Source organism: Hypanus sabinus, chromosome 7 (assembly GCF_030144855.1).
Source record: "Hypanus sabinus isolate sHypSab1 chromosome 7, sHypSab1.hap1, whole genome shotgun sequence".
Lineage (NCBI taxonomy): Eukaryota > Metazoa > Chordata > Chondrichthyes > Myliobatiformes > Dasyatidae > Hypanus > Hypanus sabinus.
In genome coordinates this window covers 145,148,036-145,165,543 of record NC_082712.1, presented here as the reverse complement: position 1 = coordinate 145,165,543, position 17,508 = coordinate 145,148,036, and the positions used below count along the sequence as shown (strand labels likewise).

Sequence of the window (17,508 nt, the reverse complement as noted above, 5' to 3'; positions counted from 1 at the left end):
CTTTCTGCCGGAGTACTGGTGCAGATGCTACTCCAAAAATAAGCCTATGGTAGCGATAAAGCCCTTTATGAGTATTTATGGTGAGAAACACTTTGGAATTTTCTTCCATCTCCATCCATAGTTAGACCTCAGCTAAGCAAACTTTACTGAAGTGTTTCCCTCCAAAAAGGTTTGCAAAGTTATCCTATATCCTGGGCAGAGGGTGCTGATCTTCTTTCTATACTAGGTTAATGGTGACCTTAGTGTCACTACAGAGTCTGATAGACCCAATCTTCTTTGCTACTTGGACCAGTAGCATTGCCTATGAGCTCCAGTCAACCTTGCAAAAAATTCCTTCAGACTCCATTTGATCTAGCTCACTGACTGCAGTACTTTATCATGGATGGTATAAGGAACCAGATGAGCTTTGCAAAACTTGGGTGTGGCATTGTCATTTAACACTATTTTACTCTTGGCAGCAGCAAGAGGAGAACATGGCCTGGATGGTGGGGGTCCTTAATGGTGGATCTAGCTTTCCTGTGACAGCCCTCCATGTACATCTGTTCAATGATGGGGAAGACTCTATCTGTGATGGACTGGGCCACGTCCACAACTTTTTATAGGATTTTTCATTCAAGAGATCTGGTGTTTCCATACCAGGCCATGGTGCAACTGGAAAATATACTCTACACCAAACACCTATAGAAATTTGTCAATATTTTACATGTAATGCCAAATCTTCGCAAACTTCTAAAGTAGTAAAGGCACTGCCATGCTTTCATTGTAATTCCACTTGTATGCTGGGTCCAGGGCAGATCCTCTGAAATGAAAACACTGAGAAATTTAAAGGATTACATCTGCAGCTTGCTACCACCCAAACTGGACCCCCTACATTTCACCTATTGACTCAACCGATCAACAGATGACATAATACCCACTGCTCTATATACCGTCCTTGCACATCTGGAGAAGACAGATGCTTATGTGCGAATGCTGTTGGACTACAGTTCAGCATTCAACACCATAGTTCCATCCAGACTCAACAAGAAGCTCAGAGACCTCGGCCTTGACCCTGCCTTGTGTAGCTGGATCCTGGACTTCCTGTCAGATCTCCAGCAGGTCGTAAGAGTGGGCTCCCTCACCTCCAACCCTCTGACTCTCAATACAGGAGCCCCTCAGGGCTGTGTTCTGCTTCCCCTCCTTTTCTCCCTGTATATCCATTACTGTATCGCCATCCACAGCTCGAATCTGCTAATTAAACTTGCCGCCGACACAACATTGATTGGCCTGATCTCAAACAATAATGAGGTTTGAGATAAACTTCAATGTCACAAAAACAAAGGAGCTGGTTGTGGATTACAGGAGGAATGGAGACAGGCTAACCCCTATTGACATCAATGGATCTGGGGTTGAGAAGGTAAACAGCTTCAAGATCCTTGGTATCCACATTACCAAGGACCTCACGTGGTCTGTACACACCAGTTGTGTGGTGAAAAAGGCACAACAGCGCCTCTTTCACCTCAGACTGTTGAGGAAGTTTAGTATGGGTCCCCAAATCCTAACAGCTTTCAACAATGGCACAATTGAGAGTAACCTGACTGCATCACCTCCTGGTATGGGAACTGTACTTCCCTTAATCGCAGGATTCTGCAGAGAGTGGTGCGGGCAGCTCAGCGCATCTGTAGTTGTGAACTTCCCACTATTCAGAACATTTACAAGGACAGGTTTGTAAAAAGGGCCTTGAGGAATACTGGGTACTCCAGCCATCTCAACCACAATCTGTTTCGGCTGCTACTATCCAGGAAGCGGTAACCACAGCATAAAAGCTAAGACCAATAGGCTGCAGGACAGCTTCTTCCGCCAGGCCATCAGACTGATGAACTCACGCTGACGTGTGTACTCTATATTACATTGACTGTTCTATTTATTATAAATAACAGTGATGAATATTGCACATTTAGATGTAGACGTAGTGAAAAGATTTTTACTCATGTATGTGAAAGAGATAAGAAATAAAGTCAATTCAATTCAATTCAATAAAGTTGCTGACCCTCTCCACCTCTGATCCCCCAATGCGGACTTGCTCATAGACCTTTGGTTTCTTTCTCCTCCAGTCAATAATCAACTCCTTGGTCTACTCAGTCAGATTTTCACTCTCCCTCCTTTATGCTGATTCATTATGACAGTGCTGTTGTCAGCAAACTTAAGTATGGTATTGGATTTGGGTTTAGGCTCTTAGTTATAAGTATAAAGCATGAAGAGCAGGGGACTAAGCATGCACCCTTGTGGTGAACCTGTGCTGATGGAGATTGGGAAGGAGATGTTATTGCCAATCTAAATAGACTGAGTTATGCAAGTGAGAAAAATCAAAGATCAAGTTGCACAAGGAAGCTTATAGATTAGCTTATTATTGTTGGCAGAATTTCAGATGGTGACAAAGAGGCATACAGGAGAGAGATAAATCAGCTGGTTGAGTGATGTTTCAACAACAATCTTGCACTCAACGTCAATAAGACTAAGGAATTGATTATGGACTTTAGGAAGGGAAAGTCAAGGAAACACACTCCAGTCTTCATTGAGAGGTGGAAAAGGTAAACAGTTTCAAGTTCCCGGGTGTCAACATCTCTGGAGATGTAACGTGGGCCCAACATATTAATGCAATTACATATTGATACAGCAGCTATATTTCATTTGAACTTTTGGAGTTTGAAGAGACTTAGTATGTTACCAAAGATCAGCAAATTTCTGCAGATGTGCCATGGAGAGCATTCTAACTAGTTGCATCACCTTCTGGTATGGAGGGGCAACTGCAAAGAATCAGAAAAAGCTGCAGGAAGTTGAAACATCATGGGCATTACTTTCCCCAGCATTCAGGAAATCTTCAAAAGGTGATGATCACACCATCACGCAGTTCATGCCCTCTTCTCATTGCTACAGTCAAGGATAAGATACAGGAGTCTGAAGTCACACTGCTTCGTCTCCTCCCCTATCAGATGTCTCAATGGACAGTGAACCCATGTACACTACCTCATTATTGTTTTCTTTTTTTGATCTCTTTTTGCACTAAATTTTTTAAAAGATAGAGTGGATTCTGGTTAATTGGGCCATTGGCTAATCAGGGCAACCACTTATTTGGGTCAACTTTTAAAGGATAAAAACTAATGGAGAAAATAGCTTAGATCTTGGCTTATTTGAGATACTGTGCCACTTAATTGGGGCAGGAAATTTACCAAAGTTTCCAACTAGCATCAGTCAAATACACTTGTGTGGCTGCTAGACACTATGCCGTGCTTAGAACCAGCAGTTTTTAACTACCGTCAGTTGAGTGTGCTTGTGTTCAAAAATCAGTGATTTTTGTCATTAATAATTGACAAGAAATAAGCATTAAGACAATTCATAACTGTTCTACTCTCTGCAGTTTCAAGCATTCAGGCTTGGAGATGCCAGAAACAGCTGGGAATGAAAATGAAACAATTTCACTACTTTTAGTTAGGATCTATGAAGAATTTGAAGGTATCAACAATCATCTTGAATGTTACAATGAAAATGAAGATTTGGAAGATTCAGTCATTGACAGCATTGTATGAATATAGTCTATTATCTACACTAGATGTCTGCGCTGATTTTTTTTCATTTACAGTTAATCAAAAGCACATGCCAGTGTCAACTGGATGAATTCCACTGCTGATAACCATTGAGAAATAATACACTGTATTATTGTACTGTAGTAATATTGATAGTTCTAATTTGTTCTGCATTTCAATTAAATGCATAATGTCAAAGTAAATGTTTTATTGAAAAACACCTCAAAAAAAAAACTAAGTCTGATCACCAACCAGGATGGAATTATCACAACACAGTACCATCTTGACTGGATATATTGTTAGATCACATGGATCTTTAGAGACAGGATTTATGAGCATTTGGAGAAGCATAATCTGATTAGGAATAGTCAGCATGGCTTTGTGACATGGAGGTTGTTCCTCACAAGCCTGATTGAATTCTTTGAGGAATTGAAGACAAATTGAAGGTAGAGCAGTAGATGTAGTGTATATGGATTTTAGTAAGCATTTGATAAGGTTCTCCATAGTAAACTCATTCAGAAAGTTAAGAGGCACAGATTCAGAATTGGCTTGCTCACAGAAGGCAGAGGGTGATAGGAGATGGGAGTGTATTCTGCCTGAAGGTTAGTGACTAGTGATGCTCTCCAGAAATCTACTCTTGAGATCTAGAAATCTACTATTTGTGAATTTAATAGATTACTTGGAGGAAGAAGTGGAAGAGTGGGTTAGTAAGTTTGCAGATGACATGAGTGTTGCTGGATTTTTGGATAGTATAGAAGATTTACAGAAGGACATTGATAGGATGCTGAGTTGGACATCTTCCTTCAGTATGTTAGTTGTGAAACTAAGCCAGAAGAACAAGTTCAACTGATAATACTGCACTGTAATTTTTCAGTCTGTTGCCAGAGAGATGAAGTAATGCAACATTCTTTTAGTATATATAGCCAAATATGAAGTTGGAAGCCATAATGACCAATTTCTTGGATCACATCTACATTCAAAACTTAGCCACAGGTTTAGTTCATTCTTGTTTTCTGTCAATAAAACTACAAACCCTATTTCCAGAAAAGTTGGGATATTTTCCAAAATGCAATAAAATCAAAAATCTGTGATATGTTAATTCACAAGAACCTTTATTTAACTGACAAAAGTACAAATAAAAGATTTTCTATAGTTTTACTGACCAACTTAATTGTATTTTGTAAATATACACAAATTTAGAATTTGATGGCTGCAACACACTCAACAAAAGTTGGGACAGAGGCATGTTTACCATTGTGTTACATCACCTTTCCTTTTAATAACACTTTTTAATCATTTTGGAACTGAGGATACGAATTGTAGTAGATTTGCAATTGGAAATTTTGTCCATTCTTGCTTGATATAAGACTTCAGCTGCTCGACATTCCATGGTCTCTGTCTGATTCTCCTCTTCATGATGCGCCATACATTTTCAATAGGAGATAGATCTGGACTGGCAGCAGGCCAGTCAAGCACACGCACTCTGTATCTACAAAGCCACGTTGTTGTAGCCCATGCAGAATGTGGTCTGACATTGTCCTGCTGAAATAAGCATGGACGTCCCAGGAAGAGATGTCACTTTGATGGCAACATATGTCTCTCTAAAATCCTAATATACGCCTCAGAGTCAACGGTACCTTCACGTACATGCAACTCAACCATGCCGTAGGCACTGATGCAACCCCATACCATCACAGATGCTGGCTTTTGCACCTTTCGCTGATAACGATCAGGATGTTCGTTTTAATCTTTGGCACAGAGAACTCAACACACGTTTTTTCCGAAAACTAGCTGAAATGTGAACTCATCTGACCACTGCACACGGTTCCACAGTCTTTCGGTCCATCTGAGATGAGCTGGGGCCCAGAGAACTCGACGGTGTTTCTGCATAGAGTTGATGTATGGCTTCCTCCTTGAGTAATACAGTTTGAAGTTGCATTTCTGGATGCAGCGACGGACTGTGTTAAGTGACAATGGTTTTCCGAAGTACTCCCAAGCCCAGGTGGCTATAATTGTCACAGTAGCATGACGGTATCTTAGGCAGTGCTGCCTGAGGGCTCGAAGATCACGCGCATTCAACAGTGGTTTCCGACCTTGACCTTTACGCACTGAGATGTCTCTGAATTCTCTGAATCTTTTCACAATATTATGTACTGTAGATGTTGAAAGACCTAAATTCTCTGCAGTCTTGCGTTGGGAAATGTTCCTTTTGAACTGACTAACGAATTCTCTCACGAATTTTGGCACAAAGGGGTGAGCCTCGACCCATCCTTGCTTGTAAAGACTGATCCTTTGATGGACGCTACTTTTATACCCAGTCATGATACCTCACCTGCTACCAATTAGCCTGCTTAATGTGAGTCTTCCAAACCGGTGTTACTTGAATATTCTGTGCACTTTTCAATCTTATTTTAACTCTGTTCCAACTTTTGTTGAGTGTGTTGCAGCCATCAAATTCTAAATTTATGTATATTTACAAAATACAATTAAGTTGGTCAGTAAAACTATTGAAAATTTTTTCTTTTGTACTTTTGTCAGTTAAATAAAGTTTCACGTGAATTAACATATCACAGATTTTTGTTTTTATTGCATTTTGGAAAATATCCCAACTTTTCTGGAAATGGGTTTGTATATTAAATCCCTTTTTATACCCTGCATTTTGTTTGTAGTTTTCTTCTACTTACACAAAGGAAGTTGCTGTGTTAGCTTGATGTAGTGTGACATGAATTAAGCCATCACATTTGACTTTCATTGTGTAAAATTGTCACCTTATAGCCTTAATAAAGTGTTTGCTATGCCAAACTACATTGAACTACATTGAATTTTATAGTTTTAGAGTTACTGGCATTTTATGGATACAGATTTGACCATTAATTTTATGTATTCACAAAAGCTTTGACAGGGTTATGGGCCTTATTTTGATGATAATATGGAAAAAGTCTCCTTGTCTCTGCAGTGTTAGTTTGTAGATATCTTTACTGAATACAGCCTGCTGATTGGATTATAAATTTACCATACCAATTGTGCTTGATATTCCCAGAAAATATCCGCTTAAAATACAAACCAAGCACGAGTTTGTTTAATTAAGAACTCATGGGGAATGTGACGAAAATGTTGATTTAGTAATTGCTCCATTTGCCTTTGTTAAGAATGTATAAATACAGTGCCCAGAAATATGTAGAAGTTAATGAAGTATAGTTTTCCTCCTGTGAATGCTATCTGAGTCTCTTGCTCTACTCACTTTATACCTATCATTCTATGTATGTACAGCCCCAAAGCCATATTTGCTGATAACTCCCTTGTTGTTCACTGTATTAAAGGTGGTGACAAATCAGCATATAGGAGAGAGATTGAAAACCTGTTTTGAGTGGTGCCACAACAACAACCTCACACTCAATGTCAGCAAAACCAGAGAGCTGATTACCAACTACAGAAAGAAGCTGGAGGTCCAGAAGTCAGCCCTAATTAGGAGATCGGAAGTGGAGAGGGTCAGTAGTTTTAAATTCCTTGCCAGTAACATATCTCAGGATCTGTCCTGGGTCCAGCATATAAGTGCCATCACAAAGAAGGCATAACAGCACCTCTTCGTTTTTTAGAAGTTTAGGTAAATTTGGCACATCACATAAAACTTTGACAAACTTCTCTCACTGCACAATCGAGAGTGTCCAAACTGGTTGCATTGTTGCCTGGTATGGACACACTGTGGTGAACTACATATACCTGTCTGGACATGCCCCCTGCTGACTGCTCCTGTGGCCCTTCCCACTGACCGTGGCTCCTCCCACAGACCCTGGTATAAAGGTGATTTAGGCCTGAGCCCGGCCCTCAGTCTCCAGGATGTTGTATGGTGGTCAACTACTGCTTGTTCTTTCTTCCAGTCAATAAAAGCCAATAGTTCACCTCCATGTCTCGGAGAGAGTTATTGATGGTGCATCACACACCAATATACAGATAAAAATTCTACAGAAAGTGGTGCATACACCACAGTCTATTGCAGACAGAGCACTCCCCAGTATTGAGTGAAGAGCACTGCCACAAGAAAGTAGCTTCCATCATCAAGTACCCCCATCATCCAGGCCATGCTCTTTTCTCACCTTATGTTCTACATCACCGGGTTCAATAACTGTTATTGCCCATCAGGCTCTTGAACCAGCATGAATAACTTCACTCACCACAACTGTGAATTGATTCTACAACCTACAAACTTTCAAGGACTTTTTACCACTTGTGTTCTCAGTATTATTTTTATTTGCACAGATTTTATTCTTTTGCACATTGATTGTTTGTCAGTCTTTGTTCTTCTTCATAGATTCTGTTGTATTTCCTTTTCCCTTGTAAATGCCTGTAAGAAAATGAATCTCAAGTCAGTATTTGGTAACATATATGTATTTTGTGGGATTGTGGGAGGAGCGTTGGAATAAGTAGAGTAAATTTGATTGGTGTTTCTGACATTAGGATGTGGGAAGAAGTTAGAGGCATTATATTTTGTGATGTGCTGGTAGGACTGGGATGGTGGTCAGCATGATATTAAAGGGAGTGTTCGACAATCAGGATTGGAAATGGCATAAGATTGTGAAGTGTTCTGCACTGATGGAGGCCAGGATCTTCAGAATCAGTGGAAAAGGGGTGTGCAGAGCTGCAGAATGAAACTTGTGGTGGGAGTGGCAAGGGAAAGTAGGATTGAGATCAGACTGGGACTGAAAATAGCAAAGACAACGCAAGAGTGTGGAGTTATGCGGAGAGGATGGAGGGCAAGACAAAGGTTGAATATAAGTAATTAATTACTGGTAGGTGTCCTCATCCAGTACTGCAATAGTTGCTTAAGGAGTGCGCAATGATAGGTGCCTCGACTAGTTTGTCCAAGTTTCCCTGTAGTAAACAAAAGGAGTATATAGTTTGAGTTATTATGGAAAATATGTCAGGGAGCATGATAATCATGCCCAGAATACTAGGTGAATTTCTGGGGCATTGCAAAATGGACTGCATGCTACTGTGTTTCACTTTCTTAAAAACATCTCCATACAGTTCAAATTCTTGTCACTAAGTTTCAAAGGTCTCAAGGAGAAATGTATACAATATACACCCCAAAATGCTTTTTCTTCACAACCATCCAGAAAAACAGAGGAGTGGCCCAAAGAATGAATGACAGATAAATGTTAGAACCTCAAAGCCCCCCCCCAGCTCCCCCCTCCCATACATAAGCAGCAGCAAAGCAATGATCACTCCTCCCTCCCCCACCAGCAAATAAAAATCATCAGCACCCTCCCACCGAGCACTCAGGTGTGCAGCAAAGTAACGGTAAAGACACAGACTTGCAGTACCCCTAAGACTACTCACTCACCTGGTAATTCAACATACCATGGGCTCGCTTTCTCCCTAATAAGGGAAAAAGAGGTTCACAGTGAGAGAGGAGACATAACAAACGTCTCGCTGATTTACGATGTTAAGAGTACGTTGCGTCGCCATTTCCGAGCTCTGTGCCCAAAGAACTTGGGTCTCTGGTCACACAGCCAGAGATCTTCAGTCTCCCACAACACGCTGAATTCCTGCAGAGGCATCGATCTCGAGTCCGCCCACCTCTAGAGTCACAAAATCCCGAAACTCCGAAGGTGAGCTAATCTTCTAGGCGACTTCCTTGTTACATCGAATAACAGCCAGTCATGAGACCCTGAGAGTTGGTCCCATTCCCACAAAAAACTGAAGTCAGCTTGTTAACTTCAGGTCATGGTCTTCAAAAGAACCCTGAAACGGAAAAATAGACCTATTAAAGATAGAAATAGAGCTGTTTCTGAAGATTCAAGCAAAGTAGTTGCTGTTAGTGCAATACTAACCAAAATGGTGTTTCCACATTGAATGTATTTTTCTTATATTTTTGCTCTGTTCATTCTTGGTATCATCCTGGCTAATGAAAATTCACAATAAATTTATTCTCTGAAATTATCTACAATCTTTTACAAATTTCTAGATCATAGAAGGCGTTGGGATAGAAGAAGTCTATTTATTTCCTTAAGTAAATTTCTCCACACATTTAGGTCCTTGTTAAACTGTTACTTAATTCCATATTCTCAGCATTGTTGTGCACACTTTAATATCTTCTTCCCATAGGTCTATCAATTTCAGATTTCTGAATAATAATTATATATGATTGAGTAACTTTAGAAAGCTACTATTTAAATTATGTTGTTCAAATATCCCACCCCATGACATCAGCACACCCCTTCTCCATTATCTATGGACTTCTCTCACCCCCCCCCCCCCCGATCACCAGCCATGATCCCTGATCACCCTAGGCCCTGACAATTTGGGATCCTAGTAACTCTACAGCTATTAATGATAGTACCAAATCTCTGATTGGACCAAACCAGTACGCTATTAACCTGCTTCCCACCCTCAGCTCTGAATGGTTCACCAACTTTCCATCTTTAATATCGACCACCTCCCCAGTTTAGCCTTAGTCATGGATGGTGCATTTACTTTGCATAAGAGTAGCCTGGGATCTGCATCATCCTTTGATTTGTATCTGATTTCAAAGACCTAGCATCAGCAAAGCAACATCCTTTCATATCAGACTAAAGATCAGCTTTAATGTTATAAACACAAGAGGTTCTGCAGATGCTGGAAATACTGTGCAACACACAATGCTGGAGGAACTCAGCAGGTCAGGCAGCAACTATGGAGAGGAATAAAAAAAAATCAATGTTTCGCGTTGAGACCTTGGGATTTGTTATTTAAAAAGGTGCAAATGATCTTGAAGCAATACAAAACTCTGTAAAGATGCACTTCATGTCCTGACCACTACAATACCTTGTACTAAACAGACACCCACATAAGTTCATAGAAGCTGCCTACAAGGTCGACAATGCACCAACCAAGAAGTCACCAGACAGGTTGTCCTTCCATGCATTTGAAATAGCTCAGAAATGACAGCTTGACTGTTTCAAAAACATAATATTTTGGTTGCGCATAAGCCAACAGCAACACAGAGGAGAGTACTCTGCAGACCTAAAGAACAAATCAAGCTATTGGTCCATTGGACCAGTGTGGTCTACAGAATCCAATACAGGGACTGCAGCAAATGCTACATCGGCCAAACTGGGAGAAAACTAACCACAAGGACCCATGAACATCAAATGGCTGTTAAACAGCATGACCAACTGTTTATCAATGGAACTAGGTTAGGAAACTCACTACACAGCTTTTAATTACAGGTAGTCCCCGAGTTACGAACGCCTGACTTACGAACAGCTCGTACTTACAAACCGAGGAAGGAGAACGTCGTCTGCCATTTTAAGTCGGATCGCGACGCTGTCCACCATTTTAAATCGTTGCCATTGACATTGTGTTGAGTGTGTCACTTTGTATTTGGCTTAAATTTTTCTTAGCACGATTCAGCCTGACCTCCCCCCTTTTCCGGTCGGCTGGTGGCACAGTGAGATCAGCGGTTGGCTCGAGAACGGAGGTTCCCGAGTTCGATCCAGTGACAGAACGCTCCCGAGCATGCTCTCCATTCATGCCAGGTTGATGTCGAGCTCGCAACTCGACCTCGTAAAAAAAAACACTGCCACCTCCAGTTTAAATTCCCAAGCGGAATTTTGTGGAGGATCAAATACCCAAGCCCAAACTCAGCACGGCCCCCAATTGTCCCATTTAACCTGTCTCAGTGCGGTGGATAAGACCCAGGGAATTCAGTTCAGTGGTCCTTAGGACCCGGCAGAGCTCGGGACCCGCCACCCACAGTGTTTCTGTTCCATTGACGGGTAACAATCACGATTGAAAATAAAGTGGAAATAATAAAGCATTTGGAAAGAGGTGAAATGTCACTGGAGAACACTAGGCTACAGTTGGTCAACAATCGGAACAATTTTAAAGGATAAAGTGAGAATAATGGAGCATGTGAAAGGCCCTGCCTCGATGAAAGTTACAATTATTGCTAAGCAACGCAGTGGTTTAATTATTGGAATACATACGTTTGTTAAGTGTTCTATATGCATAGAAAGGTAAAATATATACTATATACTAAGATAAACGTTTGACTAACTGATGCTAAATAATACCGGATGTATTTGTTCCGACTTGCATACAAATCCGACTTAAAGACGGACTCAGGAACGGAACTTGTTCATAACCCGGGGACTGCCTGCAATCAAAGCACGCATTTTTTTGTCTCTGCACAACCAATAATGTAACTATCTGTGGAAATGAGTACAGTTGACATTTTGGGCCAAAACCCTTCGGCAGAATGTTTCAGCCCATAATGTCGACTGTACTGTTTTCCATAGATGCTGCTTGGTCTGCTAAGTTCCTCCAGCATTTTGTGTGTGTTGCTTGGATTTCCAGAGTTTGCAGATTTTCTCTTGTTAACAATGTAACTATGCTGACCCTGGGCCAACAAGTTAAAGCATGAACTCTACTGTTCTTTTTGTACCAATGTTCACTCAGACCATTTTTCCAGTTTATATCACTCCATTCACCAGACAGTTGATCCTTTCTTCTCCCATCTCCTGGCATGGTGGTTCTTCTTTGAGGTGGTGGATATCTTGAGAGAGTTATTGCTGCTAGCGCATTCAAAGTGCCCACTTTTATGTTCAGTCCTTAACAATTCAAATGTAGCATTCCAGTGGCGTCGGATATATATCACCTGATTGAACCTTGAACCTTAACACTTTTTTAATTGGCTCTGGTCCAGGGCTACAACCAACATTGTTCTGTGATTTCTGACCATTCCCCCCACCCCCCGCCTCATGCCTTTGTTCCTTTCAACTCAGGATGGTTAAACTAGGTGACCCAGACACTGAGTCTAATGAGATTACAGATTGCTTCTCTGCTAAGTCTTCACATAATGAGTAGCTTCTTGTCTGAGAATGGTTTCAGGTTTAGCAGGTCATTAGTTGAGTCCACATTCAATTTCTCTGATTAATTTATCCCAAAGCATGCATCATTTCAGAGTCCACAAAATTGGGGGTGGGGTGGGGCGGGGGAGTGGGGGAGAACAATAAGGAGAGTCTTACAAAATGAAAGTCTCCATCTCCTTCAAGCATATGAGCAAGAACAAAGAACATTGATTTGTCTACTTCCACTGTCCTTGACCCAATTGAGTTCAGTGTATTGTTCTGTATTTTAAATCTGCCATCGTCAACACAATTCTCCCTAGTCTCTACCCATGAAGATCAAAAGGGGCACAAATTCAAATAGGCATCAGTGAAAGTCATGGTGCAAGCAAACCCTCGGTATGCAAGAGAATTCCTAGAAGCCTGGTTTTCTGCAAACATTTCTATAAACATGTAGACCTCCATCCCATTTATAAGCCAATGTGGACAAAATTCCAGACAACACACAGCGTTTGCCATGCAACCAATTAGTGAGGAGATCCCCTCCCTATGTTATAATTGTGGTTCTATAATGATGACCAATCAACTGATAGAAGGGTATATAAAAAGCCAAACATTCAGAGGACACACCACATTAACAGCACACTAATAATGTTTGCTCATATGGTGACATTGAGTGGCTTTATCTCAAATAATAACAAGGTGACCTACAGGGGAAAATGTCATCTCTCTGACACAGTGGTGTCAAGAAAACAACCTCACCTTCATTGTTACAAAACTAAAGGAACTGGTTGTGGATTACGGGAAGAATGGAGACGGGCTAACCCCTATTGACATCAATGGATCTGGGATTGAGAAGATAAACAGCTTCGTTCCGCGGCATCCACATCACCGACGGCTTCAGATGGTCTGTACACACCCATCTGTGTGGTGAAAAAGGCACAACAGTGCCCCTTTCACCTCAGACAGTTGAGGAAGTTTGGTATGGGTCCCTAAATCCTAAGGACCTTCTATGGGGGCACAATTGAGAGCATCCTGATGGGCTGCATCACTGCTTGGTATAGGAACTGTACCTAGCGCATCTGTAGTTGTGAACTTCCCAGGACTCGGGACATTTACAAGGACAAGAGTGTAAAAAGGGCCTGTAGGATCATTGGGGACCCCAGCAATCCCACCCATAATCTATTCTAGCTGCTGCCATCCAGGAAGCGGTATCACAACATAAAAGCCAGGACCAGTAGGCTCCGAGACAGCTTCTTCCACCAGGCCATCAGACTGATTAACGCACTGATTTGACTGTACTCTACATTACATTGACTGTTCTATACTGTATATTATAAGTTATTAATTGATTGCACAATGCACATTTAGATGGAGACATAACGTAAAGATTTTTACTCATGTATGTGAAGGATGTAAGAAATAATGTCAATTCAATTTAATTCTACTCAAAATGTTTGCAAATGGATTACCAAGATCAGAGAACAACAAAATCCAACTGTAGTTGATGCTGCTTGTACAAATATTCAATTTTCTGCGCAACATTTCGTCACTCAGTAGGTTTACATTTGATCCAGGAGTTATGTCAATCCCATGACTTATGTCCTTGAAATCACATTACATTATTTGACATATATTTTGTCATTTAAAGTGATTTTTAAAAAAAAAGGATTACTCAGATTTAATGCAATTGAAGGACGTGGTTGATGCAGTTCTTACACCAAGACATGATTATGTAATAGTTGGCCTTTTGCCAGTACACTGGCTGGTATGCACATCATGATGTGTAAGAAAATTTATAGTTTGGTTAATGAATTACAATAAAACCCTTTCAGTAAGTTTTTAATCTGTGAACTTCAAACAGTTTAACAGTTGACAGAAAATTTGAGATGTTGAGTGAATTCATAATTTATCTCAGTAGATCAAGTCTTAGCTTGAATAAGCCATAATTTGAACCAGTCTGGAATTGTCTTAAAGTTGTGTAGTCCTATTTATTTAAGCAGCGACTGGTATAAGCTATTCCTCTAGTCACAGTACACCTCTGACAATCTGCCATCTGACTACCCAGAAAATTACTATCCAGAAAACCAGTTCAGCAACTGGTTCACCAAGTGATGTTTGCCATGCTCTCTGTCAACTCACTAGGCTCCAATTCCCTTGTTTTCCATCTACTCACACAGCCTTAGTTACTCCCACTCATTGGGGCCCATTTTCCATGTTTTCTTTCCAACCAGCTCTGGTTCCCATGCTCCCTTTAACCATAGCTGGGTCTGTTTCCTGTGCACCCTTTAAATTACCAGAACCTTGTTTCCCACAATCTTTTAAAATTTACTACATTCACTAAAAAGTTATTCATTCTACCAGATTACATCTGAACAAAATTGAACAGAATGTGTGTTAGAGTAGTAAAAGAACAATTTCTAGTCTGGACAATGAGAATTCCAAGCATGCTTGATTGGCAGAGCTTTATTGTAAATATTTACAATGCTGTATGTAAAGTGCACATTACTGAAGAGATTTCTCTATTTCAGGTGTTACCATTTTGTCTTTGTGATTTTATTTTTGGGATGCTTTGTTTAGTGGGATCCAGTTTAGTTTTAATTTTAATAGATGTAGTTCCTGATTGAGTGGTTACTTAATGTTTGGTCGCAAGTTATTTTTCATTTGTTCAATATAACATGATTATAACATTTCAAATATTGTTCATCAAGTAATCAGGAAGAAATGTTAAAAATTGATCTTGCATCAAAAATAGATTGGAAAAAGTTTCCGCGTCTAAAAATGTATTAGAACCCTACCTAAGATCCACTATTTTCTTGAGGCAAAGGAAGAAGTAAACTGTTTACTGATAAAGTTTCTTGCCGATCACACCGGTATGGTTGCCATTTATCTTCTACTTTCCCTTTTATACTTTAATGCTGAATTTCATTATATTTAGAAGATAGTTAAATATTCATACTACATCGGTATTTTTCCCAAGCCAAATACATAACAAAGGGAATAAGCTGTTCGTATGCAAGTATGGAATTCATTCGTGTTCCTTCTTTTGGTAGTATTTATTATTTTTAAAAAAATTGTATTTAGTGATACAGCATGGAGTAGGCCCTTCTGACCCTTCAAACCACACCACCCAAACAGCTCCCGACAAACCCGATTTAACCCTAACCTCATCACAAGAGAATTTACAATGACTAATTTACCTACTAACCAGTACCTCTTAGAACTGTGGAAGGAAACCAGAGCACCCAGAGAGAACCCACTCATTCCAATTGAACTCCAACCTCTGGAATGCCCTGAGCTGTAATAGTGCCCTGCTAACTGCCGTGCCAATTTAAGCAGAAAGTTTTGATCAATTTTCATTTAAATTGATGAAAACAGATTGTGTTCATGTCACTGAACTCTTTCATCTTCACAACTACTCTGAAATATTTGTTATGGTTTGAATAGTATTCGCATATAGTGAATGTGAGGAAATTTATTTGTTTGACTAAAGGGATGGAACCATTCCCCATTAGATCACTGTGTGCTTATCAAATTTATCTTAACATCTGTATGAATAAAATAATTCTCTGGGGAAATGAAGTGGAGGCTCACAAACAAATCTGAGACAATGAATAAAAAATTATTTTTAGTAAAGTGATAAATTGTATTGACTAACTTTAATCCATGCAGATGAGGCAAAATGATAGAAAACAGAACAATGTTACCCCAAGATCAGGTGTGGATGCCATTTCCTTTGCTGCCAGACTAGTAAACTGAAATCCCAGTTTACATGGTTACTAAATTAGGTAGCCCTCAGGAATTGTCACAGAGTCATATCATTGGATCCAAAAATATAATACAATGTCTGATGTCACAATCATAATATAACGTCTGATGTCCCCCAAGGTCTGTGTACTCAGACTACTGATGTGTCAGTTCAGACTTCGGCAGATCTCAGAATCAGAATCAGGTTTATTATCACCAGCATGTGATGTGAAATTTGTTAACTTAGCAGCAGCAGTTCAATGTAATAATATAGAAGAAAAAAACAAAATAAAATAATAATAAAAAAAACAATTACAGTATATGTATTTGAATAAATTAACAATTGTGCAAATAAACTGAAATACTATATATTTTAAAAAGTGAGGTAGTGTCCAAGGGTTCAATATCCATCTAGGAATCAGATGGCAGAGAAGAAGCTGTTCCTGATTCACTGAGTGTGTGCCTTCAGAATTCTGTTCCTCCTACCTGATGGTAACAGTGAGAAAAGGGCATGCCCTGGGTGCTGGAGGTCCTTAATAATGGACGCTGCCTTTCTGAGACACTGTTCCTTGAAGATGTCCTGGGTACTTTGTAGGCTAGTACCCAAAATGGAGCTGACTAAATTTACAACCCTCTGCAGCTTCTTTCGGTCCTGTACAGTACCCCCCCCCCCACCCCCAATACCAAACAGTGATACAGCCTGTCAGAATACTCTTCACGATACATCTATTGAAGTCTTTGAGTGTTTTTGTTGACATACCAAATCTCTTCAGACTCCTAATTAAGTATAGCCGCTGTCTTGCCTTATTTATAACTGTAACAATATGTTGGGACCAGGTTAGATACTCAGACATCTTGACATCCAAGAACTTGAAACTGCTCCCTCTCTCCACTTCCGATCCCTCAATGAGAATTAATGTGTTCCTTCATCTTGCCCTTCCAGAAGTCCACAATCAGCTCTTCCATCTTACTCATGTTGAATGCCAGGTTGTTGCTGCAGCACCACTCCACTAGTTGGTATATCTCACTCTTGTACGCCCTCTTGTCACCACCTGAGATCCTACCAACAATGGTTGTATTGTCAGCAAATTTATAGATAATACTTGAGCTATGCTTACAGCCATGGGTATATAGAGAGTAGAGGAGTGGGTTAATTACACACCCTGAGGTGTGCCAGTGTTGATCGTCGACGAGGAGATGTTATCACCAATCCACAGAGATTGTGGTCTTTCGGTTAGGAAGTCGAGGAGCCAATTGCAGAGGGAGGTGCAGAGGCCCAGGTTCTGCAACTTCTCAATCAAGATTGTGGGAATAATGGTATTAAAGCCTGAAGGCACACACTCAGTGACTCAGGAACAGCTTATTTCCCT

The 17,508-nt window shown here is 40.3% G+C and overlaps 1 protein-coding gene across 2 annotated transcripts in view; it reads left to right on the top strand.

Moving 5' to 3' along the window:
* LOC132397295 (USP6 N-terminal-like protein) overlaps positions 1-17,508 on the top strand; it is a 181,046-nt gene that overhangs the window by 25,901 nt on the left and 137,637 nt on the right. The window contains exon 2 of one of the 2 annotated variants that reach the window (XM_059975883.1): positions 6,884-7,051. The exons of the other annotated variant lie outside the window; for it this stretch is intronic. The gene's annotated coding sequence lies outside the window, so the exon portion shown is untranslated. The remainder of the gene's footprint in view (positions 1-6,883; positions 7,052-17,508) is intronic. 2 annotated transcript variants of the gene reach the window in all.